The 7,909-nt window shown below is 40.6% G+C and overlaps 1 long non-coding RNA gene across 1 annotated transcript; it reads right to left on the bottom strand.

Annotated features, from left to right (window-relative positions):
* Positions 1-2,659: 2,659 nt before the first annotated feature.
* Positions 2,660-7,665, bottom strand: LOC129060334 (uncharacterized). The gene is made up of 3 exons (XR_010140847.1): positions 7,365-7,665; positions 4,787-4,997; positions 2,660-3,014 (listed from the first exon to the last, which is right to left on the bottom strand). It is a non-coding gene; the product is annotated as an uncharacterized LOC129060334 (long non-coding RNA).
* Between the last annotated feature and the right edge of the window lie 244 nt (positions 7,666-7,909).

Genomic DNA, 7,909 nt, shown 5'->3' with positions numbered 1-7,909 from the left:
AAAGAGCCCTACAGCTGCATAACCTCCTGAGAGAGGACTTCTATAGTTTGCAGTGGAGAACTGGAGATGGTGCTCATTCACAGATATCTAACACTCGGTAAGTCATCTTGTTTGACCACTCCCTCCTCACAGGTCTGTGCCTTAACTGTGCATGTGAAATATTATATATCTTAGATTTAAGAAACAATTTGGCTCAACAAATGACAGTATCAGGGAGCTATTATGAGTTCTAAGAACTATCATCCTCCTGCTATAGGTCCACACAAGACTTGAGCATGGCAGGCTGCCTCCTAGGGCTGGGTAGTCAAGAAGGGCTGATAGTGGGTGAGCTAGTCAAGAAGCGCAGCAAAATGATGGTGAAATACCACCTCATACTTACTAGGATGGCTACTATTAAAAAAGAACACACACACAGAAAATAACAGATGTGGGCAAGCATGTGGAGAGATTGGAACCCTTGGGCACTGTTGGTGGGAATGTAAAATGGTGCAGCTATTATGGAAGACAACATGCTGGAACTTCTAAAAAATAAAAATAGAATTACCATATGATGCAGTAATTCCACTCTGGGATATACCAGAATTGAAAGAATTGAAAGCAAGATCTTGAAGAGATATTTATATAACGATGTTCATAGCAGCATTATTTACCTTAGCCAAAAGGTACAAGCAAATCAAGTGTTCATTGATGCACGAATGAAAAAGCAAAATGTGGCATATCCATACAATGGAATATAATTCAGCTATAAGAAGGAATAAAATGCTGACATCTGTTATAACATGGCTGAACCTTGATGACATTATGCCAAGTGAAAGTAGCCAGACATAAAAGGCTACATCGTGTATGATTCCACTAACATGAAGTACTTAGAGCATTAAAATTCATAAGGACACAAAGTAGAATGGTGGTTTCCAGGGGCTTGGGGGCAAAGGGGAACAGAGAGTTATTGCTTAATGGTTATACAGAGTTTGGGGAAGATGAAAATGTTTTAGAGATATGTTGGTTATGGTTGCACAACAATGTGAGTGTACTTAATGCCACTAAACTCTACGTTTAAAATGGCTGAAATGTTACATTTTCTGTTACATATATTTCATCATAATTAGAACAATGTTTTTAAAGCTAAAAAAAAAAGTCTAGCAGTAGAAGAACCCACAGGTAGCACAAACCCAAGTCCTTGGAGGAGGCTAGACACTGTGACTAAGGAAGTCACATTCACATACCAGATCAAGGGGCAGGGAATGGGGGCCAACACTGAGGTCAGGAGCTGGTTGGTGTTAGAACAGATGATTCAAGGGATTAGCTAAAGGATTCTCTTTGTTGCCTGACTTCAGTGCACTGCAGGGGTGAGTCAGACTCAAGGATGCAAAATCAGAGCAGATAAGGGTTTTCCTTCTTCTTTTTCTCCCTCTCTTCAAGAATATTCAGTGGAGATTTCAAACAGCCTAGAATTCTCCAGTAAAGTGGTTCGGGGAATAGAATTATAGACTTCATCCTCTGAGCCCACTGAATTCTTCCCCATCATAAGCAGAGCCAGATACAAGTGAGCACATAACTTCTCATGCTAGTGAGAAGCTATCGATTATGGCTGGGACATATGGCAAAACCAGCATGTCTCTCTCTAATGCTAGTGTTGGGAGCTTTCAAATCTAGAAGGACCAGCTGTGGTATATAGACATCAGAAGGGGTGTGGCTAAGGTAGGGAGCCCCTATAGCAAGTAAAAGTTATAAATCTAGACAGGCAGTCAGAGTTAGGGGTGTTCCCAGGACAGTTATTAGATCTCCAGCAAGGAGCCACAGATCATGGGTCCAAGGAAGAGCCAGAGGGAGTGGAGTTTTAAAGAAGCTGGACTTTAGGTGCTGGTGTGTTTCATGCTCTGTATCTTTTCTCTCCTGTACCTCATCTTGGTTCTTTGAAGCCTTTCTGGGTTTAAGGGAATGTCTTCAGTTCAGGGAAATGCTAGGTCCACTTTCTGCACTCATTCTTGGGAGAGAAGAAAGAAAAACAACCCAATAAAGAGAGAATGACCTAAGAGATATCTCAAAAGACCAGGGACCAAAAGAGGAGATTCCCAAAAAAACATTCTGGGAAAGCAGAAATAGTCAACGCTTTGCCCTTCCATGGGAAGTTCCACTCTCTGAACATGTTGGTCACTGGTTTGCTTTCTTCTCAGGGGTGACACAAGGTATGCAGAAACCCTTGAGGTCCCCTGGAGGGCAGAGTGAACCATCAACAACAGGTAGTCAGAGCCCAGCCTTATGGTCTGGAATTAAGCATCTAGAAGGATAGGGATGACAGGGGGAGGGCAAGAACAGTTAGGACCTTGCTTCTGGAGTACCTAGAAAAACATGGAGAGATGGAAGCAAACCAAGGACTGGGACATGAGGGAAGACAAGTTAGAAGCCCACTTGCCAGGATGAATTTATCACATTAATATGGACTAACCAAGAAGCTGACAATGCTGTGTCCTTTTGGAGCAATTAAAGAAATTCCTGACTGACTCTAACTCAGGAGCATCTGAAAATGACCTGGTAAGGACATTATTAACAACTGAAAAATATCTACTGTAGATTGAATGCCATTCATGAGTTAGGCAGTTTTCATTTACTCTCCCATTTACTCTGGACGGTAAGGAAGGTGTGACTAGTCCATCTTACAGATGAGGAAAGTGAGGCTCAGAGAAATAAAATCGCTCATTAGCAAACAGTGGAAGCAGAGTGTAAGGGAAGTGCATCATCATTGTACATGCTTTCCCTTATGCTTGTGAATGTTTATGATCTGAACTTTATTGTCTCAAGTAAGGTTTCTTCTCTTCATCAACACCAGCTATCCATGGGAAAAGTTAAAATCCTACATTGCACCTCTGCCTTGGGAGCCAAATAAATGGGTCCATGTTCTTAATGACAGCTGCCCTTCCCTCCTCTTCTCTGTGAGTCTGTGGAGGTGTTTATGAATGATAGATCCCATGCTCTGCATTGTCAAGTTGACTCTGGATGTCTTTTAATTCTCCTCTCTGGAAGAAAAAAAAGGTTTTTTCCTAATAGAGCAACCACTTATCACTTGGAGTCTTTGAGAAGCAAAATGGTGGTCTTCAGATGGATCTACAAATTCCATTCACCCCCAAAAGGACCTATAAACGTAGCTGTCACAAGAGATTAGTCAAAAATGCATTTTTTTTTTCCTGACAAAATGAGTGAGAACAGTCTTTTGTTAGAATGACATCATAAAAAATTGAGTTTAAAAGTCTGATTCTTGTGTCTTAATACTGGGTGTGACAGGCGTATACATTCCTAAATTTGTTGAGACAATATTTGACAAAGGTTTACAATAATATTAAAGTAGTGACCTCCATGGGCAGGGAAAGGGGCCTAGAAGTCCCCTCTCTGGAAATAGTCATGAGTGGGCTGGATAATCATTGGATGGAGACTGGGAAAGGTGGGCTGGACCTGGAGTCAACACCTACCTGCACACAACAATCACCTGTGGTAATTTACAAACTGAGACACTCAGAGTGAAGCTCAAGAATCTCTATTTTTTAACAAGCACCTCAAGTTATATTCATGTTGCTATGCAAGCTCCAGTTCTCTGAGAATCATTGCCCTAGATCACTGTACTCCAAACTTCCCTGAAAGTAAGAATCATCTGGCAGCGCTTGTTAAATGTTCACTACACCAGGCCTCTCTCATGGACTTGGTGATGACTTGTGTAGAGTCCATGAATCAGTGGGGTTTGGGAACAACTGAACTAAAAGATTAACAGAATCCTTTATATCACTAAGATTTTGTAGCTCAGATGAAAGTTTCCATTTAATTTTAGTTCTGCTCACATATAGTGAGAGTAAAGACAGATAACTGAAACAACATGGGTGTCATAGTCTGTTTTCTGTTGCTATAGCAGAATACCTCAGACTGGGTAATGTATAAAGAAAAGAGATCTATTTGTCTCACTGTTCTGGAGGCTAGGAAGTCCAAAAGCACAGTGCTGGCAACCAGCGAGGATCTCTGTGTGTTATCCCATGGTGGAAGGGTGAAAGGGCAAGCAAGCACATGATACAGAGAAGAAAATGGGACTGAACTCTTGATAACTCACCCACTTCTACAATAATGACATTAGGCATTAATCCATTCACAAGGGAGGAGCCTCATGACCTAATCACCTCTTTTTTTTTTTTTTTTTTTTTTTTTTGAGACAGTCTTGCTCTGTCTCCCAGGCTGCAGTGCAGTGGTGAGATGACAACTCACTGCAACCTCTGCCACCCAGGTTCAAGTGATTCTCCTGCCTCAGCCTCCTGAGTAGCTGGGATTACACGTGCACACCACCACACCTGGCTAATTTTTGTATTTTTAGTAAAGATGGGGTTTCATCATATTGGCCAGGCTGGTCTCTAACTCTTGACCTCAGGTGATCTGTCCACCTAGGTCTCCCAAAGTGCTGGGATTACAGGCGTGAGCCACCATGCCTGGCCCCTAATCACCTCTTAAAGATCCCACCTCTTACTACTGTCACAATGGCAATTAAATTTCAACATGAGTTTTGGAGGGAACATTCAAACCATAACAACGAGGGATTCTATGAAGCAGGGTAATAATGCTGTGCTTCTCCTTTGCATGTCCTCAACTCATTTATTTTTCTCTGTAGCACTTCACAAAATCAGAATTTCTACTTAGATTCTACCTTCTCAGCAGCTGCCTTCTTCTTTCTCTCTCATTATGTAGTCCCATGCCAGCAGAACTTAGGGGCAGAAAATGCATTGAAAGACATTTGAACACAGAATGTCTGGCTCACCTTGATGTGTTTTTCTTTTCTACAGGATCTTCACTTTGTCTTTTGAAACTCCGAGTTCTTGGGGAAACTTAGCTTCCTTGGTATCTTGCTGATGGCTTCAAATGGTTGTACTTATTCTTGTTGTGTTTTTATACCCATCTTTTATAGTTATTTTCAGTGGAAGGTCTGTCTGAAACCAACGACTCCATCATGGTCAGAAGTGGAAGTCTGCCTGTTTTGGTTTTTAATTGATTTAGTATAGTAGCCGTAGAGATTCATTAAAAATTTAAGATTAAAAGTAAGATTTGTTAATGTTTTTGTCTGCCTTCACATTTTTGAGATATGGTTACATACAGCAAAATGCACAGATCTTAAATGTGCAGTTAGATGAGTTTTGACAGATGTGTATACTCCTGTAAATGTGTCATTTTATTCTTAATTATATTTTATTTATATTACCTAACAACCAACACCAAAATAGCTTTGGCATAATAGTCAAAATTCATAGATCAAGCCACATTTTCATAAATTGAAGTTTCACAAGATTTACTTAGGCAACCGTGTGAATTACCATTTAAGTACAGCTCACCTCAGCACACAACCATGCCTGGCTCTTAAAAAATGAATGAATATCTTCTGGATTAAATTGTTGACTTTATTTTAAAAATTAAATTGCTCAAGTCTTTGCATTGAATAATAGCTCTAAGTTTGGCAATCTTGTTTGAGTCATTTTTTAAACCAATTTTCATCAAAAACATAAATCATTTTATTGTTCAAAGATAGAAAAATGTAGATAGGATTCCCCAAAATTTCCTCACCGGTAAGTTTATTCTAGATATAACCATTATCTACAGTTTGACATTTTATGCATAAAAAATTATTTAAATAAAATATTGTACATAAATTTGTATAAAGTGTTTTCTCTTAAAACTTACCAATAATCACTTGTCTTATGTCAACAATTATGCTTTCACACTTCCCTTTTAAATAGCTGCAGAGTTTATTGTATAGAATTTACTTAACAAACACTCTGTTGGAACTTTGGATTATTTCCATTAATTTACCATTAAAAACTACATTGTGCTATACATCTCCAAGTTGAAAAATTTTCCTAATTCACCACTTATTTTCTTAGGATAAGTTTATATCAGTGGAACTGCTTAGTCAATGATATGCAGATTTTCTAAAGACTTTTTTTTCATACAGCAATGTTTCTCATGAGAAATTCTTCGCCAATTTGTACTTCATAGCTCATAGGAGAGATCTTAATTCCTCCCTTATTTCACTAACACAAGCAGAAAATGTCATGCCCTTGTTTTGATTTGTATTTCTTTTGTTACTATTGAGGTTGAGCCCTTTTTCTTATATTTATTTCCCTCCCATGTCTTATATTTTTCTTTTTTAAATGCCTATTTATAGCTTTCATCCTTTTTGGAATGCTTATGTTTTTCTTATTGATCTGTAGTAGCTTGTTATATGTTAACTGTTGGAATTTCATATGTGCTACAGATACTGTCCCCAGCTTGTCATTTGCCTCCTGGTTATGTTTGCTGATCCAGTGCAGAACCCCATCGGGTGCAGAGTAGGACGACATGAGAGAGCCAAGGCTGGAGAGTTAGGCACAGGCTAGGTCACCTAAGGACTAGCTGCTCATGCAAAGGAGCAAGGAGGTGCTACTGACGAGGGTAGGACTTTAAAATATCTAGGGAGTGAAGTCTTCAGGTTTTGCTGACTGGATAAGGGACGTGGGATCCAAGAAGGTGATGCAGGCAACACCAACTCTGGCTTTGGCCTTGAGGTGGACAGTGGTGTCTCGAATTATTAATAAATGGTCATCAGGTAGAAGCATGTTTTGGGAGGAAAATGATAAGCATTAGAGTTACAGTCTTTGCAGTTCCTGCAACAACCAGTATTTAGCTGTCAGAGCCTCACAGCTTAGTACAGTTCCTGGCACAATGGATTGCTTAGTAAAATTGAAATGAATTCATTATCGGCTTCCATCAAGAAAGATGATGATCTTCTCTTTGGTGACTTTTTGATCTCTGTGCCTAGTACTGGCAGCCTCACAATTAATTTAATGTAATTAATTTATTTTTTTGAGATGCAGTCTCACTCTGTCACCCAGGCCAGAGTGCAGTGGCGCGATCTCGGCTCACCGCAACCTCCGCCTCCTGGATTCAAGTGATTCTCCTGCCTCAGCCTCCCTGAGTAGCTGGGAAAACAGGCACCCACCACCATGCCCAGCTAATTTTTGTATTTTTAGTAGAGACGGGGTTTTGCCACATTGGCCAGGCTGGTCTTGAACCCCTGACCTCAGGTGATCCATCCGCCTTGGCCTCCCAAAGTGCCAGGATTACAGACATGAGCCACCACGCCCGGCCCACAATTAATTTTAATAATCTCACTTCTGCTTCCTAGGAACCCGAAGACAGTAAAGGTCATAAATGATGTACCTTTTACATCTGGCAGAGGGCCAGGACAGTTCTGGGGTTCATATTTCTCTCCTTCTCTACTCTGAGGTTTGTACAACCCCCCCCTAAGGTAAGTGTTTCTATAGTTCTCATGAAATTCCTGTTAGAATCCAACAAGTTGCATTTACCGCTTTTCAATCTTCAGCATCTTCTTTGTGGCTGGGGTAAAGAAGCTCACTGTGGACTCTCATTCAGTCTCGGGTGCATTGGGCAACCTCTGGGAAAAGCACTGCTCTGATGAACAGGGGAATGAACGACTGCTGCCACACAGGCAGGTTTGGGGAGCTGCAGGCCATCCTGTTGGGTGATGGTGTTCTAGCTCTGGGGGTAAACAAAGGCAAAGAGGTTCTCAGGTCGGGGTGGTGGGTGGATAGAGAGGGGAGTGTGAAAGAGAGAGACCTAAACAGAAAAGCTTGCCAGAAATTCAGAAAAAAAACCCACCTTTTAATTCTGTAGTTCCCAATATTCACAGCTGTTTATTATAAAGCTCACATTTGGGCTAATTCCACAAGTTATTAATCATCCACTGCTCGCTATATTGGACTTGTGGATCACATTAGAGCTCCACAAGCAATTAAAAGTCCTCCCTTGCTTGTGAAATGACCTAACTATAAATCTCAGGAGGGTCAGCCCTGTTCTCCACCTGAGATACCTGGAAGTCATGCTGACTTCC

The sequence above is a fragment of the Pongo abelii genome, chromosome 6 (assembly GCF_028885655.2).
Source record: "Pongo abelii isolate AG06213 chromosome 6, NHGRI_mPonAbe1-v2.0_pri, whole genome shotgun sequence".
Lineage (NCBI taxonomy): Eukaryota > Metazoa > Chordata > Mammalia > Primates > Hominidae > Pongo > Pongo abelii.
Note: the sequence above shows the minus strand (reverse complement) of the source record. Positions and strands in the feature narration are given on the sequence as shown.